The sequence below is a fragment of the Rhinatrema bivittatum genome, chromosome 2, assembly GCF_901001135.1.
Source record: "Rhinatrema bivittatum chromosome 2, aRhiBiv1.1, whole genome shotgun sequence".
NCBI lineage: Eukaryota > Metazoa > Chordata > Amphibia > Gymnophiona > Rhinatrematidae > Rhinatrema > Rhinatrema bivittatum.
Genome location: NC_042616.1, coordinates 224,020,582 through 224,033,465, shown reverse-complemented (window position 1 = coordinate 224,033,465; position 12,884 = coordinate 224,020,582).

Sequence of the window (12,884 nt, the reverse complement as noted above, 5' to 3'; positions counted from 1 at the left end):
TGACTGGTATGTATCAGAGAAAGAGAAGAGAGAGAGAGAGACTGGTCAAGGAGATGACTGGTGTGTGAGAGACAGAAAGTGTGTGTGTGTGAGACAGATTAATAATGGGCCCTAAGGAAGAGGAGCATGAGGACAGAGCTTCAGCAGCCATTGCTGCTTCTGGTGTGTGCTATTGGCCTACAAGGGAAAGGAGTAGGAGAGCTGCTGGAGAGGGTAGGTAAAAGTGGCATTTTAAGTTTATCTTTCTTGATTGACTGCCATTTTAATTATTGGGTATTATGGGATGTGTCTGCTGTTTGAAATATTTTATTGGTGTTTAGAGAATTGCTAATAATTTTCTAAGTTTGTAATGATTTGATGTTATTCTATTTATCAGTTGTTTTGAAAACATTTATTATATTTATTATTCTAGTTTTAGAATTATTTTATATTTATTCAGAAATGTGTAAATAGAAATTGTGAAGACAAAAACTGAACTGGAAACAGCAAGAAGCTAGACTGAGTGTATGCAGTGCAACCATGGAAAAATAAAAATGTTAACTTGATGGTCACTTTATTCTATATTTGGTGAATGTCTGTCTGTGTTCTGTTTGTGTGATCCAGGTAAGGGTATTCTGCAAGCTTGTAGTTTCTGTGTAGGGATCTATAGTAACTTGGCTTGTTCTGTTTTCCTAATAGGAGGTGTATTGGTGTTTAGGGCCTGGTTAAATATTTGTAGTGCTGCCTTTTCATAGGTAGGGTTGTTACTGTTTGAGTGCATTCTATAATGCAGGTGTAACTTTTTGCACATTAGTTTGGATACATTATTGCAGATCCTGGGAGTCTGTTACATGCTATATTTCTTTTTCCATTTCTCCAGTTTTGCATTGCATGGAGAATGGCTTTTCTGGGTTTCAATTCCAGTTTCTGTCTCCATATTTGTAATTTGCAGTCTTTCTGTATTTGGTGAAGGTCGAGTCTATGTGTGTGACTGAGGTGAGATATTTTATTAACATGCAGGCATTTGTACCAATCGTATTTGTTGTGTTTTCTCAATAGGTCATGCATTACTGTTTTTTTCATAAGGAGGGCTATTGCGCCTGGTAAGAGAGAGAGTTTATGTTCTGTACTGAGATCACACCAGAAATATCTTTTTTATATGGTAAATTGAACAAGGAATGTCCTAGTTTTGTTCTGCACCCATTGTTGGGGGGTGGGGGGGTGATTCCTGTAGATACAGAGTATATGTTTACATTTAGCCCCATGAAGATCATGTGTTCAGTGTATCACGCATGTGAGAACCATCTGTCAGGTATGTCCCGACAGAAAAAAGTTGAGAACCACTGCTCTAAAGAATCATTCATCAAGAACACAGACAAAAGACTAAGGATAGGAAACAGCAAGGGAAAAGCAAGAAGCACAAAAGGCACCACTCAGCAATCGCAAAACACCAAGAATGACCACAATTTCTACATCACGAAAACCTCCAACGCCTAGTCCAGAGATTGTCTAACACCACTCAACACTGACAAAATGGCCCCAGAAGAGGCTGCCTTTTATTTCCATAAGAGAAGTGTCCACGAAAACAGACATCTGTGTACCATCACTCATACTACAGGTCATCCTAGGTCACTTCTATCAACCAACCAATAGGGAACACTGCAGAATTTCTCCAAATGGCGCCAATTTTAGTGTGATTTCCTGCATGTTGGTTTTGGCATGCTTTTTTGGTTTACCACAGATTTATAGCGCCAGTTTGATTTGCATACCATTAGTTTATAGCATCGCATGAGATTGCAAGTTTTTAATGCATGCATTACTAAAAATTGGTGCTATAATTTGGTGCCATTTTTATGCAGGTTTTATTACATTAGTCCCAACGTGATTTAAAAGCACGTTGACCCAGTTTGTGGTGCTGTTAGGACCTATTGTTTTATTTTGACTGCAGTTGCTCTTTGACATCCCTGAATAGCTGACACCCTAGGCAACTACTTAGTCTGCCTTATGATTAAGCCAGCCTTAAGAACAAAAATGGCCTTAAGAACAAAAATGAAAGTGCAATAATTCTTTAAAAATGTGGCAGTACTGTCCACTGCCGTATATAGGACCTCGATTTGATTCCTTGGTCAGATTTTCTATTCTGTTAACCAGGGTTGGGGATGCTGTGAAGGCAGGGTTTACGGCCCCTGAGGAAAGGGAATCTTATCCATCGTGTGATGGTGACACCTAGTATTAAAACTTATGTTCCATGATTACAGGATTCTGGATAGAGTCCTAGTGTGTAGCCTCTGGCTGACAATTATCACTACGATGACTTGGGTAAAATAGGAAGGGGGATATACAATAGGGGGAAAAAAGCCCCGGGCAGTTGTAAATGAAGGCCAGTTTTGATTGACAAACAGCAAGGCCAAAACAAATCAAGCAATAAATAAAACAAAAATTCAGAATAAGCTGCATGCAGAGCATGGAAATCACTGGAGAATTTTAATAAACCCTGAAGTGACTTAGTCCAGGACCTCAATATATATAAAAAATCCTTTCCCTTTCTGTTTATTAAGAGCTATTATGTAGAATGGAAGATAAAAAAGGATGCATGGTCTATTGGAAGATGCATGCACACTCATTGTGTCATCTTGATGTGGTTACCTTATGGGCATACTAGCTCCTTCCTTGTGGCCTATATTTACCATATCTTTGTGCTGTCTAGATTAAAATAATAATATTCAGCTCTGTTCAGTTCTATTGTAACTTTGCTGCTTTATATATGAAAATCTATTAGAAAATATTTGTTGAATGTTTTTATTTTTCTTGAAATTATTTTCATATTTCACTGCAATAGAATATAAAGCAAAAAGAAAGAAAATGGCCACCTGGCTCCATAGAGTTCCATAAGAGGAAAAGAACATAAGAACATAAGATATGCCATACTGGGTCAGAACAAGGGTCCATAAAGCCCAGTATCCTGTCTCTAACGGTGGCCAATCACAAGTAACTGACAAGTACCCAAACATTAAATAGATCCCATGCTACTAATGCTGGCAGCAAGCAGTGGCTATTCCTAGCAGTTTATGGACTTCTCCTTCAGGAACTTATCCAAACCTTTTTTAAACCCAGCTACACTAACTACCTTAACAACATCTTCTGGCAATTAATTCCAGAGCTTGTGCATTGAGTGAAAAAGAATTATCTCTGATTTGTGTTAAATGTGCTAGTTGCTAACTTCATGGAGTGCCTCCTAGTCCTTATTTTATCCGAAAGAGTAAATTATTGTTTCACATTCATCCGTTCAAGTCCTTTCATGATTTTGCAGCCCTCTAGCATATCTTCCCTTAGCTGCCTCTTCTCCAAGCTGAACACCTAACCTCTTTAGCCTTTTCTCATAGGGGAACTGTTCCATCCCCTTTATCATTTTGGTGCCCATTCTCTATATTGTTTCCAGTGCAACTATATATTTTTTGAGATGTGGCAACCAGACTCGCATACAGTATTCAAGGTGTGGTCTAACCACTGAGCGATACATTATGATATCCTCCATTTTATTTACCATTCCCTTTCTAATAATTCCTAACATTCTTTTTGCTTTTTTGACCGCCACAGCACACTGAGCCAACGATTTCAATGTAATATCAACTATGATGCCCAAATCTTTTTCCTGGGTGGTAACCCATAAAATGGAACCAAACTTCATGTAGTTTCAGCACACCAGTCCGAATACATTCTACCCCAATGAAAGTGACTTATGTTGGAAGCAATGTGGTGAAAGGGGTACTTTTTGGCACCAATGGTGGGGATGTTTATGGATAAGGTTCTCGGGCAGCACCTGCCAATAACTCCCTTGCAGATATTGCTAAATTTACCACTAGATATGCCAGCACAAACATGGGCTTTAGTTCATCAAATCATAATTTCTGTTCATTGTGAATTGGCATTATTTTGGAAAACTAGTGAGATACCTACTTTGGAAAATGTGGTAGCCAAACTTGACAAAACGTGCTTTCTATATAAATTGACAGCAATCAGGAATCATTACTTATCGAAATTTCAAAAGATATGGGACCCATTTTATAAATGGAAAACAGAGTCTGCTTATTGCTTATAAGTTTGCTCTGGAAAGCCGTTGTCATTTAAGTTGATTGACATTCTGTTTAGTCGGTTCAGTGTGCTGCGGCAGTCAAAAAAGCAAACAGAATGTTGGGAATTATTAGAAAGGGAATGGTGAATAAAACGGAAAATGTCACATAATGCCTCTGTATTGCTCCATGGTGAGACCGCACCTTGAATACTGTGTACAATTCTGGTTGCCGCATCTCAAAAAAGATATAATTGCGATGGAGAAGGTACAGAGAAGGGCTACCAAAATGATAAGGGGAATGGAACAGCTCTCCCCTATGAGGAAAGACTAAAGAGGTTAGGACTTTTCAGCTTGGAGAAGAGACGGCTGAGGGGGGATATGATAGAGATGTTTAAAATCATGAGAGGTCTAGAACGGGTAGATGTGAATCGGTTATTTACTCTTTCGGATAGTAGAAAGGCTAAGGGGCACTCCATGAAGTTAGCATGGGGCACATTTAAAATTAATCGGAGAAAGTTCTTTTTTACTCAACGCACAATAAAGCTCTGGAATTTGTTGCCAGAGGATGTGGTTAGTGCAGTTAGTATAGCTGTGTTTAAAAAAGGATTGGATAAGTTCTTGGAGGAGAAGTCCATTACCTGCTATTAAGTTCACTTAAAGAATAGCCACTGCCATTAGCAATGGTAACATGGAATAGACTTATGGCCGGATTTTAAATGCCCTGCGCGCGTAAATCCGGCCGGATTTACGTGCGCAGGGCACATGCGCGCCGGTGCGCCTATTTTGCATAGGCTGCCGGCGTGTGCAGAGCCCCGGGACGTGCGTAAGTCCCGGGGCTTCGTAAAAGGGGCATGTCGGGGGCGTTCCGTGAATGACGCGGTGTTTCGGGGGCGGGCCTGGGGGCGTGGCGCCGGCCCGGGGGCGTGGTCGAGGCCTCCAGACCAGTCCCCGGGTCGGGTGATGGCGCGCCAGCAGCTTGCTGGCTCGTGCAGATTTACATCTGCTTTCAGCAGGCGTAAATCTGCCAACAAAGGTAAGGGGGGGGGGTTTAGATAGGGCCGGGGCGGGGGGGGGGGTTAGGTAGGGGAAGGGAGGGGAAGGTGGAGGGAGGGCGAAGGAAAGTTCCCTCCAAGGCCGCTCCGAAATCGGAGCGGCCTTGGAGGGAACAGGCAGCGCATGCTGGGCTCGGCGCGCGCAGGTTGCACAAATGTGCACCCCCTTGCGCGCGCCGACCCCGGATTTTATAAGATACGCGCAGCTACGTGCGTATCTTATAAAATCCAGCGTACTTTTGTTCGCGCCTGGTGAGCGAACAAAAGTACGCGCTCGCGCAAAATTATAAAATCTACCCCTTAGTTATTGGGTACTTGCCAGGTTCTTATGGCTTCGATGGGCCACTGTTGGAAACAGGATGCTGGGCTTGATGGACCCTTGGTCTGACCCAGTATGGCATTTTCTTATGTTCTTAGGACTTACTGATGGATGCAGGACTTTTTACAGATTGAAGAATCTCACTGATGGTAATCAGCGTGTTATTTTGGGAGGGGGATGGGGGAAACATGTACAATTTGCTCATTTGTGTATAATGATAAATACCTGTTGTAATTGATTATTGAGCTCTGGATAATTATTTGTTTGAATATGAAAATAAAAATGCAATTAAAAAAAAAAAATAAAGGGCAACTTTGTAAAGTTAGACTTCGAGATTGAATCGGCAGACCAATTTCTCAGCCATAGCTGACACTTAGCCGCAGCTACCGAAACCACCCCTCTGGCCGAAGTATGGACCAAATTGCAGCCCGCATCTGCCAAAAAGGCGGCTTCTGGTTCCATCATTGTCCTGGAATGTATACCAGACTCATTGACCTCCTCAGAGAGCAGCAAACAAAAGCAAATCACCAGGAAACAGCAAGAAGGTCATTGCCATATCCTCAAAGACCTGCTTAAGTATAACCTCAATTCTTCTATCCTGTGCATCCTTTAAAGCCGCTCCCCTTCAATGGGAATAGTCGTCCACTTGGTAATGGCACAGACAAGTGCATCCACCCTTGGAAAACGCAATTGCTCTCTCTCAACCGGATCCAGAGGGTACAGTCCATCCAAGACTCATTCAAGATAAATTAATTCTTGAAGAGCCTCCATAATAGGGCAGAAATATGAGGCTTTACGCAAGGAAACCAGAATGGGATTTTTCTTTGGCTCAGACATAGCTTCAACTCCAGGTACCCCCAACATCTTTAATGACTGGGAAATGAGATCTGTTAACTCATCTCTATGAAAGAATCGCAACATAATTCTATAAAGTTTCAATCACGGAGGAATCTCCCCATCCTCCAGCGAGTAAGGATCGGTCTCATTATCCATGGCATTTGGATCCCTATCGGGAAAATTTGCTCCAGGCGTACTCTGACACTTACCCGCAGCACCAGGAAAATTGGTTCTTACCTGCTAAATTTCGTTCCTGTAGTACCAAAGATCAGTCCAGACCGCTGGGTTGTGTCTCCCTTCCAGCAGATGGAGTCAGAAAAGAAACTGAAAAGGCACCCCCTCTTAGTCCGGTTTACCACCTGCGATCCTTCAGTACAATAAATATCAAAGCAGAATGAAGAAATTTAACAACCAATGGTTAGACCAAAAAACTAATTTGAACGATAAACCTTGAAAAACTATGGAGTGCTGACTTGAACATTTCTTGTTGAACAGTTGTGATATTTTTATATTCTGCAGAAAAACTGATCAAAAACCGAGCGGACTCTCCAGAACAGAATATCCTGGGCGGGCATCTGGACTGATCCTTGGTACTACAGGAATGAAAATTAGCAGGTAAGAACCAATTTTCCTTTCCCTCTCCGTACCAGGATCAGTCCAGACCGCTGGGATGTACCCAAGCTGCCCTAAATGGGGTGGGACCCGGACAGTCCCGCTCGAAGCACACTGCTGCCAAAACAATCGACATCCGGGTCTCAGATGTCCAAACGGTAATGCTTAGCAAAAGTGTGTAAAGATTTCCAAGTAGCTGCTCGGCAAAACTCCTGCGGCGAAACACACTGGCTTTCCGCCCAAGATGCCGCTTGAGATCTGATCGAATGAGCTTTTAGACCATCCGGCACTGGCCTCCCATGACATATATATGCCGAAGCTATAGCTTCCTTCAACCAACGGGCAATGGTAGCCTTAGATGCCTGACATCCTCTTTTAGGACAGCTCCATAGGACAATAGGATGATCTGACAAATGAAAATCATTAGTCACCTCCTAATACCAAAGGAGGATCCGTCGGACATCTAATTTCCGCAAATTGTGATCCTGAGAAGAGTTCCGATCCAGATCTAGGAAAGCTGGCAGCTGCACTGATTGATTCAAATGAAAGGCAGACACGACCTTCGGTAGAAAAGAGGGTACCGTTTGAAGCGATATCCCGGACTCCGAAATCCGCAAAAACGGTTCCCTACAGGATAACGCTTGAAGCTCAGATATCTGCCTGGCCGAACAGATAGCCACGAGAAAAACAGCCTTGAGCGTTAAATCCTTTAATGTGGCCCACTTGAGAGGCTTAAACGGAGGACTGCATAAACCCCGGAGAACCAGATTCAAACTCCAAGAAAGACAGACTGGACGAACCGGAGGATTAAGATGCTTGGCACCCCTCAAAAATCGTGCCATATCCGGATGGGTCACAAGAGATACACCGTCAACCTGCCCTCTTAAAGGACCCAGAGCTGCCACTTGTACTCGATGAGAGCTGTACGCCAAACCTTTCCTCAATCCCTCTTGTAAGAAGGCCGGAATTTGTCCAATAGTGGCTCGCCCCGGTGAAACTCCCAAGCTGCTACACCATGAATCGAAAACCTTCCAGACCTGAACATATGTGAGCGAAGTGGAAGTTTTGCGCGCCCATAGGAGGGTGGAAATAACCGAATACGGGTAACCCTTCTTCCTCAACTGTCTCCTTTCATAAGCCAAGTCGCTAGACAGAAGCAAGCCACCTGATCGAAGAATACTGGACCCTGTCGAAGTAGATTTGGAAGATGACTGAGATGCAAAGGGCCGTCCACCGCCAAGTTGATCAGGTCTGCGAACCACGGCCTCCTTGGCCACTCCGGAGCAATGAGAATGACAGACCTTGGGTGGCCTCTATTCTTCTTAAGACTTTGCCCATTAATGGCCAAGGGGGAAAAACGTAGAGCAGGATGTCGCGGGGCCACGGAAGGACCAGGGCACTACTACTTCCACCCTGTGCTCTTGTCTGTGACTGAAGAAACGAGCCGCCTTCGCATTCTGCAGAATTGCCATCAGATCCAGACTGGGCACGCCCCACCGATGAGTCAGGAGCTGCATTGCTTCCTTGGACAGCTCCCACTCTCCGGGATCTAACTGTTGGCAACTGAGAAAATCCGCCTGCATGTTGTCCACACCGGCTATGTGAGATACCGCTAACCGAGTCAGATTGTGTTTCGCCCAGACCATCAGTTCGTCCGCTTCCCCGCCACCAGCCGACTTCGTGTGCCCCCTTGATGATTGATATATGCCACAGTTGTCACATTGTCGGACAGAATTCGTACCGACTGATGCCGGACGAGCGGGAGAAAAGCGCGCAGTGCGAGGTGCACCGCTCTTGTTTCCAAAAGATTTATGGTCCACTTTGCCTCTTGACATGTCCATCGACCTTGTGCTGTTCGTGATTTGCAAACTGCTCCCCAACCGGAGAGACTGGCATCCGTCATCACAATTACCCACTGAGGATTCTCCAGATCAACCCCACATAGTAAATGTTCGGGAATTAACCACCATTCTAGGCTGGATCTGGTTGGGTCCATGAGTGGCAGGGGTAATTGAAACTCCTCTGACTTGGGATCCTAGCGGGAAAGCAACACCCTCTGCAAAGGTCTCATATGAGCAAAGGCCCAGGGGGACCAATTCCAGAGTAGACGCCATAGAGCCAAGAACTTGCAAATAGTCCCACACTTTGGGCATTGATAAGTCCAACAACCGCTGGATCTGAGCTGTCAGCTTGTCTATCCACTCCTGCTGAAGAAAAACCTTGCCAATAGCTGTGTCAAAGTGGGCTCCTAAGAAGTCCAACACTTGGGACGGGATCAAGTGGCTCTTGGTGAAGTTGACGATCTAGCCGAGAGAGTGTAGACGCTGCATTACCGAACGCACCACCAACTTGCAAAGCTCTTCTGTCTTCGCACGAATGAGCCACTCATCCAAATAGGGATGAACCAAGATCCCTTCTCTCCTGAGGGCCACTGCCACCATTACCATCACCGTGGTGAAGACGTGGGCAGCCGTCGCTAACCCGAATGGCAGCGCTTGAAACTGGTAATGCTCGCCCCTGATCATGAACCGCAGAAACCTCTGATGATGCTCCTGGATCCCTATGTGAAGGTAAGCTTCCGTCAGATCCAAAGAGGCCAAAAATTCTCCTTTGTGGACAGCCGCAATGACTGACCTCAAAGTCTCCGTGCAAAAACGAGGCACCCGAAGTGCCCTGTTCACTTTCTTCAGGTCTAAGATTGGGCAGAAGGAGCCCTCCTTTTTGGAACCATGAAATATATGGAGTATCGGCCTGTTCGGAGCTTGGAAGGCGGAACTGGAACAATGGCTCTCAGGGCTTTCAAGTGAGACAAGGTTTGGTCCACCACCAGCTGCTTTGCCCGAGATCCGCAAGGGGACACCAGAAAAAGGTCTCTTAGCGGACGAGCAAAATCTAAAGCGTAGCCATGTTCTATGATGTTTAGGACCCACTGATCCGAAGTTATCTTGACCCATTCCTCGTGAAACAGAGAGAGACGACCTCCAATCTCCGGAATGGAGGAGTGGGCCGGCGCACCTTCATTGGGTAGACTTGTTGCCGGAGAAGCTTTGGAAGCTCCACCATGAGCTGGCCGCCGGCCTCAAAAGGAAAGCGCCCAAGCCTGAGACCTCGTCGGCGGCTGCCGAGGAGCAAAGGCCGGGGCTCTGCTGGACAAAACCGACATTGCCCCCGAAAATGACCCCAAAAGGAACCGAATGTCCTAAAGGATCTAGGCTTGTCCTCCAGCAACTTATACACTTTATTGTCCCCTAAGGACTTAATAAGCAACTCAACGCAACTCAATTTTCTTAGGGCTTCCTAAATCTACCCTAAAACCGCTACAATTACTGCAGAATGCCGCTGCACGAGTGCTCACTGGCAAAAAGAAGTTTGATCACATCTCTCCAACTCTAAAAAACCTTCATTGGCTTCCAATTTCACAAAGAATTAAATACAAGTCCTTAACCATTCTACATAACGAAATTTACAAGGACAACAATTCATCTCTGGATAACATGATTGCAATTCACAAATCACCCCGCTCTTCAAGGTCTTCTGACAAATTACAACTAATCATTCCCCCACTGTCATCTGCGAAACTATCCGCTACAAGACATAGAGCCTTCTCGATAGCTGGACCGACAGAATGGAACTCCATCCCAGGATACCTAAGTTCTATCAGAGATTCCAAAACCTTCAAAAAAGAATTTAAAACATGGTTGTTTAGACAATCATTCGCGGACTGCTATGATTAATATCAATTTTTCATCTTGAACCCTAAAGTTCCTTTAATAAGTATCTTATAACCAAGTCTTAAATTGTCTCCTGATAACATGTTATACTCTGCTTTTTGCAGAGATGTTATAGTTCTGTTATCTGTACTGCGTTATTTCTTATAACATGTTCATTGTATAATGTTGTTACTCTGTAAACCGGGGTGAAGGCCCACAGCTATACTTCGGTATAAAAAAGAATATAAATAAAAAAGAATATAAATAAATAAGCTGTTCGAAATCATCGCTAAACAGAAGCTTGCCTTTAAACAGGAAGGAACTTGTTGTGTTTGTGGCATTGTGGACCCTTGGTCACTGTGAAGATGACTCTGCCCACGGGGAGGAGCCCCGTGGGGAACACAGTGATAGACTAAACTCAGATAGCAGACACGATAGAATGGAAGGCTTTATTGTACTGCTGTGGGTAGATGGAATGAAGCAGGAAGATAAGGCACTGAGGTCTGTGAGGTGCCAATACATTCAATAGTCTCAGAAGTAGATTCTCACCCAGATGTTTCAGAGAGGCGGGGACCCGCGGTGTGGGCAGCACCGAGCCTGGTGGGTGGCGTTGGAGCACCAGATCGCAAAGGTACTCACAGGAGTGTAGGTGTCTTCCTGGTAGAGAATGGTGGGACCGAAGGTCCGTGGTACAGAATACTAGAACGGTAGGCCCTTGAGGAGCAAGTACCAGGTAGTCCAGAGGTCTTGTAGAATAAGAGAGAGACCCCCGAGGAGCGGTTGTCTCAATTAGTAAGGCCCCAAAGGGAGATGGAAGCAAGAGACCCACAAGGAGCGGGTGTCTTGAGCTTCTGAAGGAGCGAGGCCCTTGGAGTGTAGAGCGGCATCTAAGCGAGCAGCCTAGAACGGTCAGAGTAGCTTAACCAAAGTCCAGCGTAGGAGGGGAATCTGAGAAAAAAGGGAGTCGCACGAAGAAATCCTGGAGAAGCTAGAGATGCAAGAGGGAAGTCCAAAAGAAGGTAATGCTTGTATGAAGAAATCCTGGAATAGCTTGAGAGGCAAAGGGAAGTTCAGAAGAAGGTAATGCTTGTATGAAGAAATACTGGAACAACTTGAGATGCAAAGGGAAGTCAACAGAGAAGTCCTTGCTAACTCAAGGAATGGAGGACGGAAGAAGCTTTAAATAACCCGCTTTGGACGATGTCATCCATGGGGCAGGATCAGGGCTTCCCGCCCTGGTTCCTTTAAACATCTTGCGCTGGCGTGCGCACGCGTAGGTATGTCCAGGAGGCGGAGTTCAGGGAGACAGCAGCATCCCGGGCTTGAGCCCAGGCACTCCGCCCGCGAGGTAGGCTGCGAAACGCCGCGAAATGCTGGGAGGTGCTCTGCCCTCCTCCGGAGAAGCAGGAAGTCTGGCCAGCTATGAGGTGAGTAGCTCGGCCACATCGAGCGGAACTGAGTAGCGCAACAGAACTCAACTGAGACTTAGACGAGACATCAGCAGACCAATTTCGGAGCCAAAGAAGCCTCCTGGCCGACACTGCCATGGACATTGTACGCGATGAAGGATCAGGACTGCAGGTTCTGTCAACCTCATCTGCTGGAGTCAGAGAAATACTGAAGGATCACAGGTGGCACACTGGATTAAGAGGGGGTGCCTTTTCAGTTTCTTCTCTGACTCCATCTGCTGGGAGATACAACCCAGGGGTCTGGACTGATCCTGGTATGTACAGGGAACTCCCGTTCTCAAGACATTTTTTTTTAAACTTTACCTGAGCTCAGCCCGTCCCGGCTGAGTACAAGCATGGTCTCTGGCTGCAGGGGGAGAGGGTATATACCTTCACTGCTGCACTTGGCTTCCTGTACCCACTTGCCTTTTAGCTGTTTTTTTACAGCTAAGTTCACACCAGCTAAAAAGCCAGCTACTGGACCAAGGCACTCATTTGAGGGACCATGGAAATCACCTCAGGAATTCTCAACTGAGAGAGGGATTTTAATGTATCACAACAGGAGAGTGGGGCAAATTAATTTTCTTCTTCTTTTCTCCTTAACTTTAAAGCAATCCCCAGTAGGGAGATGTACATCCACTATCTGCTGGAGATGGAGAATGCTGGGGGGCTGATGTCACTGCAGGGGTATATGTACTGTGATGTCAGCTTTGCTCTGTCTCCATCTGCTGCTAGAGGTGTATAAACCCACTGGTTCTGGCTTCATCTGTCTAGATGCTAAAATAGTATAATAATTTTGTCTCTCCAATCCAATTTGCATTTGTTTGAAGTTAAGGCCAAGATGCCAAATAGAAT